Here is a 14876-nt window from a genome sequence, read left to right as displayed (position 1 = left end):
CTTCTTCCCCACTGTCATTAGACTTCTGAATGGACTCTCAAATTTTAAATTGCACACTGATCTCGCTCTTTGTGCACCTTTGTGCAACCATAACATTGTATTCTTTGTCCTGTTCTAATACCCTATTGCACTTTATATGGTATGATCTGTCTGTATTGCACAAAAAAACAAAACTAGGTATGTGATAATAATAAATCAAATTAAAAGGACTGTACGGGGCCCCCATTCAAGCAAATGGGGGCTAAAAGCATAGTCATGTTGTCATGGATATGGCTACCATTTCCCAGAGACTGTTCCCCTGCGAAAATATGTGTCAAAGCCTTCAGCATATCGCAGAAATGCAAGTGAAATGATTGAAGTAACAAACTCCATCAGAGTAAACTAGCATTCTAGGTTTTAAACTTTTCCACAATAGCTAATGGGTTGTGGTCAGTATAGACGATGGCCTTTTGTAGTCTGGTAGAAAGGCATGTACAAGGGATGCTACCTTTGTTACAACCAACTGAAGGCATGCCTGAACAAATAAGGGAGCAAGGTATCCCTCACAGCCTTGGAGGTTAACAGTTTGAAGAAACCCACATAGGCCCGTGATAAATTGGGGAACATCACACAGTAACTGGTCCTAACAGTCTAGGAAGCTCGTTAAAATTTCCTACGGGTTGGTCAATAACAGTTTATTACCAAATCAGTTGTTCTCCTGGTTCTGACTTCTTCTAACCAAGGTATACTTTTAAGCTCAAAAGTGAGAACTATTTATTTTGTATCATTTGTAGATCTTTAACTTTCAAACACTGTGTTGCAGTGTTAGTTAAAGCCTACCTTTAATTTTAGGAATTCCACCTAGACCATGTAGTTTAATCTTTATCAGCTATAACTTCAGTTTCTTCATCAATGATATTTATTTTGAAATTATTGTGACAGGTATTCCTGAAAATTGGCAAGAGTCCATTAACAGAAAAATGGTCTGTGAAAGCCAAGTCAATTAAATCACTATTTTCATTGAAAATGATAATTTGTCCAAGGAATTCCTCTGCAATCTTCTCTAGTATAGCAATATAATCTAATGAGTGTACCTTTATAACGGTAGTGCGAGCTCTGTGGTGAGATTTAGGGTGGCATGGTGACTCAGTGGTTAGCACTGCTACCTCAGATCATGAGGGTCACTGGTTCGATTCCACCCTTGGGTGACTATCTGTGTGGAGTTTGCACGTTCTCCCTGTGTCTGCGTGGGTTTCCTCTGGGTGCTCTGGTTTCTTCCCACAGTCCAAAGATATCCAGGTCAGGTAAACTGGCTGTGCTAAATTGCCCAGAGTGTTAGGTGCATTAGTCAGAGGGAAATAGGTTTGGGTGGGTTACTCTTCGGAGGGTCGGTGTGGACTTGTTAGGCCGAAGGGCCTGTTTCCACGCTGTAGAGAATCCAATCTCTTTGCATGTGTGACCACAACTAGGTCCATTATTCAGAAACTGTATCTTACTTCTGAACATTTCTGGAAGTCACTTACAGTTTGACAATTCTAGCATTCCTTTGTCATGACTGACATTGTGCTTATTATCCCACAGTGCTGACATGGATTCTTAGTTTCTATTATTTGACTTACTTTCTATTTGATTGTAATGTACCTGTTTACAGCGTCCATAGATTACAAAGTGAATAGACTCTTTGGTTCTCATGAGCTAAGGTGGCTTTTTCCCTCTTAAGAGCTGGAGTGAGTCTCTCTGGCTTCTGCTTCCAGCATAACTTGAATAGTTTCCTCCAAAGTTAAATTTTCCTTGGACTGTAAGAAATCTGACAATGTTTAATGAAGAATTCCAACTGAATTCAAATAGATTCCTTGAGGGCAAAGCCGAGGCAATATTCCCAGGGCAAAAAGTGAGCTAAACCTGGCATAAAACCATTTTATTCCTGATGTGAAAAATTTCATAGCCAATATCAGTAGCCAAGCAAGGAACTTCCTGATTTTGTGCATTAAAAAAACACACAATTTAAAAACTAAATACTTTATACACTCTGATACATGTTGATTCTTTTGGTGCTCATTTCCTCTGCTAGACATAATAGTCATAACAACTTGAAATAATTATAACTCAGGATTGGTTTAACGAAAGTGCTTCAATGACTTGTGTTTCAAACAGATCTGTCAGCCCTCAGTAATGTTTCATTCTGAAGTGAACACACAGAATGACAATCAACATTAGTAAAGACATGCACTTCTGCAGTGCCTTTAACGTAGAGAAATGTCCCAAACCATTGAAGCATTTAAAAGTAGTACCAGAAAGGAATGAAGCAAAATCAGCATATCAGTTACAATATAAGCCTTCATAATTCAAAAGTTACAATGGAATTTATTTGCTTAGGTCTGATGAACTTTAGAAGCAAAGGGAATGTTAATTGTTAATAATCAGAACCACCACCGCAGACAAAGAACTTTCTTAACACACAGATGTCCTTTAAGCATTAATAATGTGTTGGCATTTTAATGAAAGGGACTGTGAGGAGCTATCTCAAGTTGTCAAGGTCACATGCATTCATAATCCAGCTCTGCTAAAGTTCTCCAAGGATGGTTTTTAGTAAGGTTTTTTTTACAATCTGGAATGCACTGCCTGAAAGCACGGTAGAAGCAGACTTAAAAGTAATTTCCAAAATAGGACTGTATAAAACTTAAAAAGAAAATATTTGTAGGGCTAAAGGAAGGAGCAGGGTGTGGAACCAATTGGTTAGCTTTCAAAGAGCTGATGCAGTCACAATTGGCCATATTGCAATTTCTGTGGTGATTCTAGGAAATTTGTTGGGAAACAAATATCTGCAATGCAGAGAAAACCTTCCTAATCTAACCAAAAACACAAGTATGAATGAAGGCAGCCCTTTAAGTGTCAGAATTAATTTTTGAAAATGTCTTAACCATATTCAAATTAAAAGAACAGGTACATGACAAAAGAAAGATGATTATCCCTGGCAAGGGCACCAGGAATTCTTTAGAACTGTACTGGCCAGAATAAAGAACGTTTGAAGTCTTTTTGCTCTCAAGTTCTGATATTAAAGATCATTTGTGATCTGTAGTTGAGTATTTTTCTTAATTCACTCATGAGACATGGAAGCAGCTAGCTTGGCTTACATTTATTACCAGTCCGTAGATACCGTTGGACCTTCTTGAGCACTGCAATCCATGTTCTGTAGCTACACCCACAATATGGCTTGGAGGGAAACTTGCAGGTAGTGATGTTCCCATGTATCTGCTGATCTTAACCTTTTAGGTGGAAATGCTTGTGTATTTGAAAGGTGTTGTTTAAGGATCTTCTAAGAATTTCTGAAGTGCAGCTTCTAGATGTTACACACTGCTGCTACTGAGTATCAATAGTGGAGGGATTGGATGTTTGTGGAGATGATGCCAATCAAACCAGCTGTTTGTCCTGGATAGTGTTAACTTTCTTGAGTGTTGGTGGAGTTACAGTCGTGCAGGCAAATGGGGAGTATTCCATCACACTCCTGTGGACAGGTGTTAGGGAATCAGGAGGGGAGTTACCGCTATAGTAGTCACAGCCTCTTACCTATTCTTGTAGTCACTGTATTTTTATGGCGGGTCCAGTTCAGTTTCTGGTCAATGGTAACCTCCAAGATGTTGATATTGGGGGAATTCATGATGGTAATGCCATGAAATGTTAAGGGGCGTGATTAGATTGTCTCTTATTGGAGATGGCATTTGTGTGGCTACTTGTGACTTTTCAGTCTAATCCTGAATATTGTCCTGTTCTTGTTGCATTTGAACATGGACTGCTTCAGTTTCTGAGGAATTGTGAATGGAGCTGAACATTGTGTAATCAGCAAACATCCCCACTTCTGACCTTATGATAGAGGGAAGGTCGTTGAAGCAGCTGAAGAACTCCTGAAGAGATGTCCTGGATCTGAGATGGCTGATCTCCAACAACTGCAATCATCTGCTTATCTGTCAGGTTTGACTCCAACCAGCAGAGAGTATTCCCCTTGATTTCCAATGACTCCAGTTTTGCTAGATCTCCTTAATGCCACAGTATTATAGTATTTCTGTGAAACCTTGGAGATATTGCAGGATGACTTCCCTCACAGACACTGGATGAATTTAATTTTCATCCACCCTTCTATCCACCCTCCTACAGTACAGTCCCTATATCCAGTCACATGGCTATGATGCTGTTGCATCTTAGGACTTCTACTTAAAATATTCATAAGGTCACACTTAAGATTGACCCAAAACAACTTAAGGTTGACCACATCCAACAACAATGATATCTCATCATTTCCCAACCTCTCACAACCATCATGGCACTGCTTCAAACATGTGCATGGTGCTCAAAGTACCAACCTTCATCGTAGGGCGACTGGTTATAGCAGACATTCTTTGTGCGCAGGTTACAGGCACCAACTCTTCTGGTCAGTCATGTCTAGGGTTTGATCATCAAAGTCAGTCAAAGTCTGGTGAATGCAGTCTGTCAATTGTTAAGGAGGCTGCAAGTAAGGCCTGAGAGGCAGTAGGGAATTTGTTGCTGAAAGGGGTTGAGGTGTCAAGGGATGAGAAAGTAGAGGGAATGACGAGATGGAAACAAGGACTGTGATAAGGGAACCTCAAGGTGTATTAGAGGTACACAGAATAGCATTGAAGGGCATGATTGGCAAAGGGAGGTGGGGTTATTGACAGTGACCAATACAATGGCCTCCACAGGGAGTAGAGGAGAAGGGGTGGCATATTTAAGGCATGATGTTGGGGCTCAGAGGGCAAAAAAGATATTTGGAGGCAAAGTTCATAGTAATAAGTTTTTCCCCAGTGGGGTTTGGGGATGGGTAGAAATGGGCTGTTGGTGTGGAATAAGATAAAAGAACACATGACAGCTTTGAGGGATGGTACTTGCTGACCATGCAAAGCCTGACAGCATATGCCACAAGCTGTGTTCCCTACCATCACTTGTCATTCTCTGGATGCAAAATGCAACTAGAAAGTCGCTGGGATAACACCCAGGATGGGTGGAGTGTCAGTTTGATGGGTGAAAGTGCAAGATCCAAAACTACTAGAGACTAGGACATCAGAAACACAAATACATGAAACGTCCATTTGCAAAATCCAGTGACATTCAGACTGAACATGGTGATGTGTCAATTGCTGGTCAAAAGCAGATTGACCATGCACTGGTGCTGAGTAAACTGTCATTGTCATCTCAGTGATGCAGAAGATACAGACAATACTTAAAAAGAAGCAAATGCTGGTCAAAATCAATCCAAAACCTGTGAGACTTCCAAGATTGCTATGAGTTGAGAAAACATCATTTCAACATTAAAAATCACACAACACCAGGTTATAATCCAACAGGTTTAATTGGAAGCACTAGCTTTCGGAGCGACACTCCTTCATCGAGGCGGCTGTGGGCCACAACCTCCTGATGAAGGAGCGGTGCTCCGAAAGCTAGTGCTTCCAATTAAACCTGTTGGACTATAATCTGGTGTTGTGTGATTTTTAACTTTGTCCACCCCAGTCCAACACTGGCATCTCCAAATCATTTCAACATGTCATATAAATTTTGACAATGGATTCTAATGAATGCAATGGTAAGTTTCATGGTTGATGTGAGTCAACAGGTGCACCAGTGTGATGTAGTGTGTTGGTTAACTCAACCTGTGCAAACCTTCACCAAGTTGCTGCACATACTGCAACCAGGGACATGGTAGAACAGACATCGAGCTACCGAGATACACTTTCGCAGCTTGGAGAGGTCTTGAGGGGAGCTAAAACGTCACAATATTCTAGTTTTGGGGTCTCCATACAATATGATAGATGCTGAGGATCCAGGAATAGGAGCAGTCATCCAAAGATAAGAATGAGGACATTAAGTTTGAGGCTTCAACAGGCACTAAAAGCCAAACAGGACTTGCTTGAAACCTGATTCCAGTAATTATTAACAAGGTGCATAAGACCATCATCAACTGTCAAGGTCACCATGGCAGCTTTTGGTTTACTTTGAGGAGCAAGCACTTGTTTTCTTTGTGCACCCTTTGGCTGGTGTCATGTTTGGATTTGTCTGACTGCTTGCCAACATGTAATGTTTCCTTACTGGACAATTACAGGATCCTGGTGTGTAGCAGGCATTGGGGGGGAAAAAGTACTGCTGACTTAAAGAGTGTGTTTAGATAAGATGTAGTTAAGAACAGGCAAACTGAGACATGGTGGTTATACAGTGACTGCCATGTGTCACAAGGTGACATATGTTACACAGTGTCAGCCATGCTGACTATGTGCTATGAGCAGCACGGCTTTGTTATTACAGTGTCATTGCATTGTTAGTGAGCAGCAAAACAGGATGCAAATGCTTCAAATGGCCTTTCAAACTTCAAAAAGCCGTTCTCTTGGTGGTCCAACTAATATCTATCCCTCAACTAACATGACAAAAGTAATTATACGGTCACGCTGCTGTTGTGGAACTTTGCATTACAGCAATGACTTGATCTCTAAAAGGTATATGTCGTTAGTGCCAAAGTGTTGTGGGATATCTTTAAATTGTGTAAAGCACCACATAATAGACTATGAATTGTGTCATCTTCACTTTTACTATGTTCAAAATAAGCTGTGTTGTTCATCCAATTGCTGTGCTCCATTGAAGATATAATGAATATATTAAGTGATAATGTTTGTGACTTTAGTTAATGAAATACATCTCTTGAGGAATATCAATCTATCTTGATTGTAAAGTCATTTCTGAATCCTTCAAGATGTATTCATGCTTAGGAACCTTCTTAGCATTCTGAGGTCAGGTTTCTGATATTTGACCTAATGTGATCCTGACCTGAGCTCAAATAGCAACAGAAAAAAGTGGCAAGTACTGTGAGTCTGTGTCTGGAAGATTCTATGCTCTTCTTTTCACTCCTTACATATGTCATACAGCACAGAAGAGGCCTTTCAGCCCATTGAGTCTGCGCCAACCCATCTACATTAATCCTACTTTTCAGTATTTGGTCAGTGTAAACCATTTCGAGATTTCAAGTGCTCATCTGTGTACTTTTTAAAGATTGTGAAGGTTTTCACCTCTACTACCCTCACCAGCCGTGTAAGCCAGATTCCCACCATCCAAGTGAAAAAACATTTCTTCAAATGCCCATTAAACCTTCTGTCCTTCACCTTAAAATTATATTCTCTCATTATTGACAGTTCAACTAAAGGGAACAGCTGCTTCCTATTTACCCTGTCCATACCCCTCATAATGTTGTTATACACCACAATAAAGGTGCTGCCTCAACATTCTCTATTCTAATGCAAAAAATCCAAGCCATTCAAGCCTCTCTTCGTAACTAATATGCTCCAAAGTAGGCTACATCCTGGTGAATTTCCTCTGCATCCCCTCCAGCGTAACTACATTGTATAGTGCGGTGACCAAACTGCACACAGCACTCTAGCTGTAATCGAACAAAACTTGCGTACAAAGTCAGAAGTCACACAACACCAGGCTATAGTCCAACAGGTTTATTTGAAATCACGAAGGTGCAGCGCTCTGAAAGCTTGTGATTTCAAACAAATATGTTAGCGTGGTGTCGTGTGATATCTGACTTTGTCCAATCCAGTCCAACACCAGCATCTCTACATGAAAGTTTGTACAGCTCCAATATAACCTCTCTGCTCTTATAATCTATGCAACAATGAGTAAGTTGTGCACGGTCAAGAATGAGAGATCACATTGAGAATTAAATACAGCCCAAGTACATAATTTAGGAAATTTGGAGACAGTGTTGGAATTCAGTGCAGAGGAAAGAGTTGTTTTTTAGCTCGCTCTTTTGGTTTCTAGTTTGTAAGGTCTTTTACACAATAAACTGAAGCCCAGGATCACAGCCCAACACACAAGTGACATCACAGGAAAAGCCATAGCCACTAATTTGATTATCTGTTATTGGTTACTTTCAAATTTAAGGTAAAGGGGCAAATATTACAAGTTACAAACTAAAAGACCAATAGGAAATTTTTAAAACTCAAATTAAGAAAATAAGCAAATTTGAAATTCAGGGCCAGACGATGCGTTGTATTTGCCTGTCGTGGGAGTTGGTGGACCCCATTGTGGTTCACAGTTATAACATTTGTAGTAAATGTTAGTTACTTCAGGAACTCCAGCTCAGAGCTGATGAGCTGGAGTATGAGCTTCAAACACTGCACCACATCAGGAAGCAGCAGAGTTACTTGAAGGCTGTGTTTCAGCTGGCAGACACAGCTGAACTTGGATTAACTACACTGAATTCAGTCAGTGGTCAGACAGGAGAGTCTGACTACGAGTGAGGCAGGTAAGGGATCCAGGAGGTCGTGCTGAAAGAGCCTCAGCTCAAGGAGGACGGAGAAAAATGTAGTTGTAATCGGAGGTAGTATAGTCAGGAGAATAGACACTGTACTCTGTGGCCAGGATGGAGAGTCCCAAGGGCTGTGTTGCCTACCTGCTTGATGCCTGGGTTCAGGATATCTCAGTTGAAACTTTATTGCTGGAACAGCACAGCAGGTCAGGCAGCATCCAGGGAACAGGAGATTCGACGTTTCGGGAAGGGCCTGTGCCCGAAACGTCGAATCTCCTGTTCCCCGGATGCTGCCTGACCTGCTGTGCTGTTCCAGCAATAAAGTTTCAACTTTGATCTCCAGCATCTGCAGACCTCACTTTCTCCTTCAGGATATCTCACCTAAGTTTCAGAGGAATTTGGAGTTGGAGGGGAAAGATGCAATCGCCATGGTCCACGCAGATGTCAATTGGGACTGGGACAACACATCCATCCTAGGACAAGCCAAACAAAGACACTCACGAGAATTCCTAGAAGCATGGCATTCCAACCAGAACTCTATCAATCAGCACATCGAGTTAGACCCCATCTACCACCCCCTGAGAAAAGGAACAGGAAGTGACTTCACTACAGGAAATAACATCATAGGAAATTACATCACTAACCAAAAGAAACTCAAACATATAAATAGAAAGCAGGCATTTTCAGCATTGCTTTGCATGAGGCCCACTGAAGATATTACCTAGTAAGGTAACGAAACGTCTGGAAATGAACCTCCAAGCTCAGCGAGCAAACTTACATCCAAAACCTCAACCTGAGCTACAAATCTTCTCAAAACCCATCAATCATATAGTTAGAAAGTGGAAAGAGGTGACAATATAAGTTGCTAGGAACTAAATTTAAAATGTAGTTGAAAAAAAAATTTCAGGAAGACTACAGCCACAAGCTAATTGGCATAGGGTTAACAAGATTAAAGTGGTGAACATGTGGTTTAAACATTGGTGTGGGAGAAATAGGTCCGAATTCATTGGACATTTGTACCATAACTTGGGCTATGGATAGGTCTTTAAACTAAATGGGGGAGGGGAGGGCTCAGCAGAGGTAATAAAGTTTCCAGAACAAGTAATAGGACAGACTATGGAAAGACGAGGAATCTAAGTTCAGGCACAGCAAATAAGGGTACAACTATAAGGAGAGGGCAGTCACAGGACTAAGGGTATTGTACACTATATATGAATTAAGGTAAATAAGCATGTAGTGCAGATTGAAATTGGTAGGTATGATGTTGTGGATGTCAAAGATATGCAGCTGCAAGGGGATCAGGGCTGGGAACTAAACATCCAAAGAGAGGCATCCTATCAAAAGGACAGGCAGATGGGCAGGATTGCTTTTTTCCTTTGCGTTTCCTCAACTCTACCCACACAGATTCTAAGCCTTTCGACTCTATATCACGTTTTGCTATCAATTTTCTTTCATTCTTACTACAAGGCAATCCTGATGGGAATCCTGCACAGGCCTCCTAGCAGTAGTCAGAACGTGGAGCAGAAGATAAATCAGGAGATTAAAAAATGCATGTTAGAAAGGCACTATTACAATAATCATGGGGGACTTCAATATGCAGGGAAAATCAGGTTGGTAGTGGATCTCAAGAAAAGGAATTTGTGGAATGTCTACAAGATGGTTTTTTGGAGCAACTTGTGGCAAAGCCCACTAGGGAACAGGCAATTCTGGATTTGGTGATGGGCCAGTGACCATAATATGATAGAATTCACCCTGCAGTTTGAGAGAGAGAAGCTGGAATCAGATGTAATAGTATTACAATTGAGCAAAGGTAACTACAAAGACATGAGCATAAATGGGCTGTTTCATTTCCCTATATAAAAAAGTGATTACAGTTCAAGAGAAGTACTTTGCTGGCTGTAAAACACTCAGACATTCCAAGGTTTTGGAAGGCCAAGAAATTTGAAGATAGGAAAACATGTACAGGTCGTTCTCCGATAACGCGCATTTCGTCAATGCGATTTAGCTGTAACGTGACTGGCAAATTGGGGAATGATTTTTTCTAAATGCAAACTCCTGCTGGCTATTGTGCGATTCCATCCCTGAAACTAGGTGTCGCGGTGCGCAGAGGACTGGACTCTGCATTGGTCAGTTGGCTTGCGCGCTTTATGGTGAAGTGTTTCGTGACAGGTACAGTGCTGCACTCAGTCATTTTCAGTCCTGTTTTTCGCAAATCTCGCTGTGTTTTCCACGAATATGGAAGGACAAAGTTGCAAAAATGTCAACAGGAAGCATCCAGGTAAAAGAATCGCAGGTGGTGACTGCTATACACCAAGGCTATACAGAAGCTAGATGTTATAAAGCATTTTGAGTGTAATGAAAGAACATGTGATATTGTTTGTGCAGCAAGAATAAAGAAGTCCACGCTACGCACCATTAGAGATAACGCTGATCTACAACAACTTGTTGCTGTGGGCGAAATTGAAGCTTAAGATGAAGATGATGAAACCCAGGAAGCAGGACCATGAGAATTTTTGCACTTTTCTTTTGTCTTCTATATTGAGGGAAGTTAAGAAGCAGTTGCAAAAGAATGGCTACAATGCAGAACATAGCAGGATAGCAGTTCATGGCAGAAAATCTTATCTGGCACCCTATGAACAGCTTCTTCATGAAAGAAGAAAGATGGCAAAGCAGCAAAAACTAAATGCCTTTTTTAATCCAAACCTCAAAAAACAGTTTGAGGACAATGAACCACAGCCATCCACTTCTAGACTAAATAACCCTCAACCCGTGTCTTAATACAGTACTGTAACTCAGCAAACTGAGAAACCCCTTAAAGTGTTACATTTATTGTATGATTTCAATAAAATATGTGACTTTAACACTTATTTAGACGAGCTATTTTTTGTGTTAGGCTAACCACTATTTTTGTTTCAATTTTTCGCCCCAACCCTGTTTTTCCATATGCCCCATTATTTCCATTGCGATTTTCTATAACACAAGGTCACACGAGAATGTAACGACCGCATTATAGCAGGACAGAACATAAAAGCAGACTAAAAACAAAGATGAACTAAGACAACCTGAAACTAATTAGAACAAAGCGACATAGAAAGCCATAGGATGGAGCCTAATTTGGAATTTTTGAACAAAATAGCCTTCAGTCTCATGTGTTGAAAAGCAAATTAATTTTAATGTTCATACAATTACATTAGATTCATACATCACTCATTTGTAAACAAAAGCTCAAACGCAAGAAAAAGATATTATGATAGAGGAAAAATGCTTTATTTATTTCTCCGTTTTCATTCTTTCAATCCAGAGCATTAATTAGACTCCTCTAAACACCAATCAAAAGCATATTTTATAACACAATGTAAGAGCATTCAAAGTTTGTGCGAAGATTTGTAGCTTGGGTGCTCGTTGCTGTGGTTCTATTCGCCGAGCTGGAAGTTTTTGTTGCAAACGTTTCGTCCCCTGGCTAGGCAACATCATCAGTGCTCGGGAGCCTCCTGCGAAGCGCTTCTTTGATGTTTCCTCCGGTGTTTATAGTGGTCTGTCCCTGCCGCTTCCGGTTGAAGACAGGAAGGCAGCTAACAATCCGCATACATGAACATAAACTAGCCACGAAACGACACGACCAGCTATCCTTAGTAGCCACACACGCAGACAACAAGCAACATGAATTCAACTGGGACAACACTACTATCATAGGGCAAGCCAGACAGAACAGCCAGGGAATTCCTAGAAGCATGGCATTCATCCACAAACTCCATCAAGGGTCGCAGTAGTCTGGCTGTCAGTTCCGAGATGCTCCTGATGTATGGTAGTGGGGCTAGTCCTTTTGGTTGTGGTATGTCCTCGTTCCGTGGTCTTTCTCTTAGGCATCTTAGGCATCCTTAGTAGCCACACACACAGACAACAAGCAACATGAATTCGACTGGGACAACACTACTATTATAGGGCAAGCCAGACAGAGAACAGCCAGGGAATTCCTAGAGGCATGGCATTCATCCACAAACTCCATCAACAAATACATCGACCTGAACCCAATATACCAACCACTACAGCGGACAGCTGAAACTGACAACCGGAAGCGGCAGGGACAGACCACTATAAACACCGGAGGAAACATCAAAGAAGCGCTTCGCAGGAGGCTCCCAAGCACTGATGATGTCGCCTAGCCAGGGGACGAAACGTTTGCAACAAAAACTTCCAGCTCGGCGAACAGAACCACAGCAATGTAAGAGCATGTTGGTGTGCAGAAATGCTGGAAATACAACTGATAACATAAAACAAGTCAGATGTCATACTAGTTGTCATTCAGCCACTCAGTCTTTTTAAGGTCAATTGGTTCACCTTTTGGGAAAATCTTGAATTGGTTTGTTTACATTAATAATTCAACTGAAATCCAGAAAAAAAGTATCAACATAATTGCCATATTCTACTGTGTAAAACACAGTAAATGCGTAAATACTAAAACAATAAAGAAAAACTAGTCCCCGAAAACTTTACAACTAGTGGGAAAGGGATCACTTTCTTCCGCTTACTCAAAGTGCAAGTAAAATAACAACATTTTTATTGTAATTCTAAAAACCCCCAACCATGCAAAATGCACAAAGATGATATGGAAATCAAGACAGTTTTAAGCACTCAGGGAAACTAATGGCAATGAATGGAAAAATGGAATATGCAAATAAACACAAACATCTAACAAAGAATTTCCATTAAACATAAGCACAGGACAGCTGCACATGAAATCGTGGTTAGAGATAGGCTGTTACAATTCTCACTTTTTTCCAACAGCTTTTTCCTTTTTTAACAACTTGACAACAGTTTCCGTAGGGGAAGCAGTCTGCCTATGATCTAAAACATGCATTACTTCACACAATATCATTCCTAGCTAAAAATAAATTGTAATCATAATAAATTGCTTACCACATTGTGTGAAAGATTTAATACCTCCTGTCAGTCTGGAATGCAGAACAGATCATAATGTAAGACCATTTTGTGCTACTGACTAAACTTACTTAGGAATAAAAGTTAATATATAAAACAAAATGAATGCTGACAAAAAAAAGATCACAACACTTGCAAAAAGTAGGATTTATATTTTTATTACACCTTTCGTGACCACAGAATGCCCCAAACCACTTTACACTCAATTAAATATTTTTGAACTGTTCTGAAATAGAAAAAGAGGAAGACAATCTACCCCAGAAAGCAAACACAAACAGCAGAGAAATAAATGAGGTCATGTGTTTTAGGTGTTACTTGAGGGGCAAGCGTTGGCCAGGACATTACAAGACATTGCTAACAGTGTAATCCCCAGCAAAGTTGGAAAAGTTGGATAGCACAATGATTGCTGATTTCTTTTTTACTCTTCTTTCAACAGAATACATTAAAAGGATAATCAGACAAACATTTTTCTTTTCTTTAGTAAAATAGATAGAATCTTAAGGTCCAATATTTCAGAGTGAGATACAGCTACTGTTCTTGACTTGCTTAAAAGCTCCCTTGCCCATGACTTTGTCACTCTTCATGTCCTTCTTTATCTCCCATCATCACAGTTCCCTGATACTATTCTCTGCAATATAGTTGGCTAGCAATTTATTAACAGATGTATCCTAGTTGTTTAAATATATGTATAAATTCACATTTCTAAACACAATCAGCACCAGTCAGATATGCAGGTAAAGAAAAACAGAAGGGTCTGTGGTTAAAAACATGCTAAAAATGAGATCTGCTCAACTTCTCCAATAACATCACCAAGCATTTTGAAGATCTGGGTGTTTTTTGCAAGAGAAATATTAGATAGAACTTAGTAAGTAATGAAAAGATTAAGAGGAGAGTGCAAGTTGTATCATTTGTACAATAATGGAAAGAAGATGTAATGCAAGAAGAAATTTCCATGAACTATATCACTCTTTGTTAATTCTCAATGCTTTTACATTTTTAAAGGTAAAATCCAAGAGGGCAGCAAACAACATGTAGTAGACCACATTGCCACTGCTAATTCTGTCCTCTTTTTAGACTTACCTGCCATAATAGTGTCATTTTCATGAGTAAAGGATGTTAGGTGGTGACTAACAAGATAGAAGTAACTCATCTAATCATGTGTGAATTAGCTTGTTAAAAGCAGACAAGAAATGTGGGTGAATTTCTTGGCCTATCAAATCCTCAATAGTAAGATCTAAGATTGCCTAAAAGCTGCCTGACAATCAGAGGCCAGCAGCTTTGATGTGGTCAAAGGCAAGGTGATGGTCAGAGGAAAGGGCAGGGATGTGACTTCCTGAAGCCACCTTTTTGCCACAGTTTATGTTCTGACTACACCCAGATGAAGCAATTGCAGGTTTCCCCCATCCACAAGTAGGCAGGTCTATTCGGTTTTCACTGTTGGGAAACTAGCCATCTTTGCAGGCAATTGGGGAGTCGGTGAATTAAAGCCCGTAAGTGACCAGTAATTGATCAGTTAGGGATCTTAATGGGTCCTCAATGGACCTTCTTCCCAGAATTAATTAGTGAAGTGGTAAGAAGGGGCTTAGTCTCTCAACAGGACCAATTCACACAATTATTTCCCCTTCTTGCTACCATTCTTACCCCCTCCAAG

The 14876-nt window shown here is 40.3% G+C and overlaps 1 long non-coding RNA gene across 1 annotated transcript in view; it reads right to left on the bottom strand.

Moving 5' to 3' along the window:
- The window catches only part of LOC122564645, a 52644-nt gene extending 38237 nt beyond the window's left edge, over positions 1 to 14407 (bottom strand). Inside the window, exons 1-2 of the long non-coding RNA XR_006315946.1 lie at positions 14306 to 14407; positions 13205 to 13239 (exon numbers count right to left, since the gene is read on the bottom strand). This is a non-coding gene — a long non-coding RNA (uncharacterized LOC122564645). The remainder of the gene's footprint in view (positions 1 to 13204; positions 13240 to 14305) is intronic.
- Positions 14408 to 14876: the final 469 nt, after the last annotated feature.

The sequence above is a fragment of the Chiloscyllium plagiosum genome, chromosome 30 (genome assembly GCF_004010195.1).
Source record: "Chiloscyllium plagiosum isolate BGI_BamShark_2017 chromosome 30, ASM401019v2, whole genome shotgun sequence".
Lineage (NCBI taxonomy): Eukaryota > Metazoa > Chordata > Chondrichthyes > Orectolobiformes > Hemiscylliidae > Chiloscyllium > Chiloscyllium plagiosum.
Note: the sequence above shows the minus strand (reverse complement) of the source record. Positions and strands in the feature narration are given on the sequence as shown.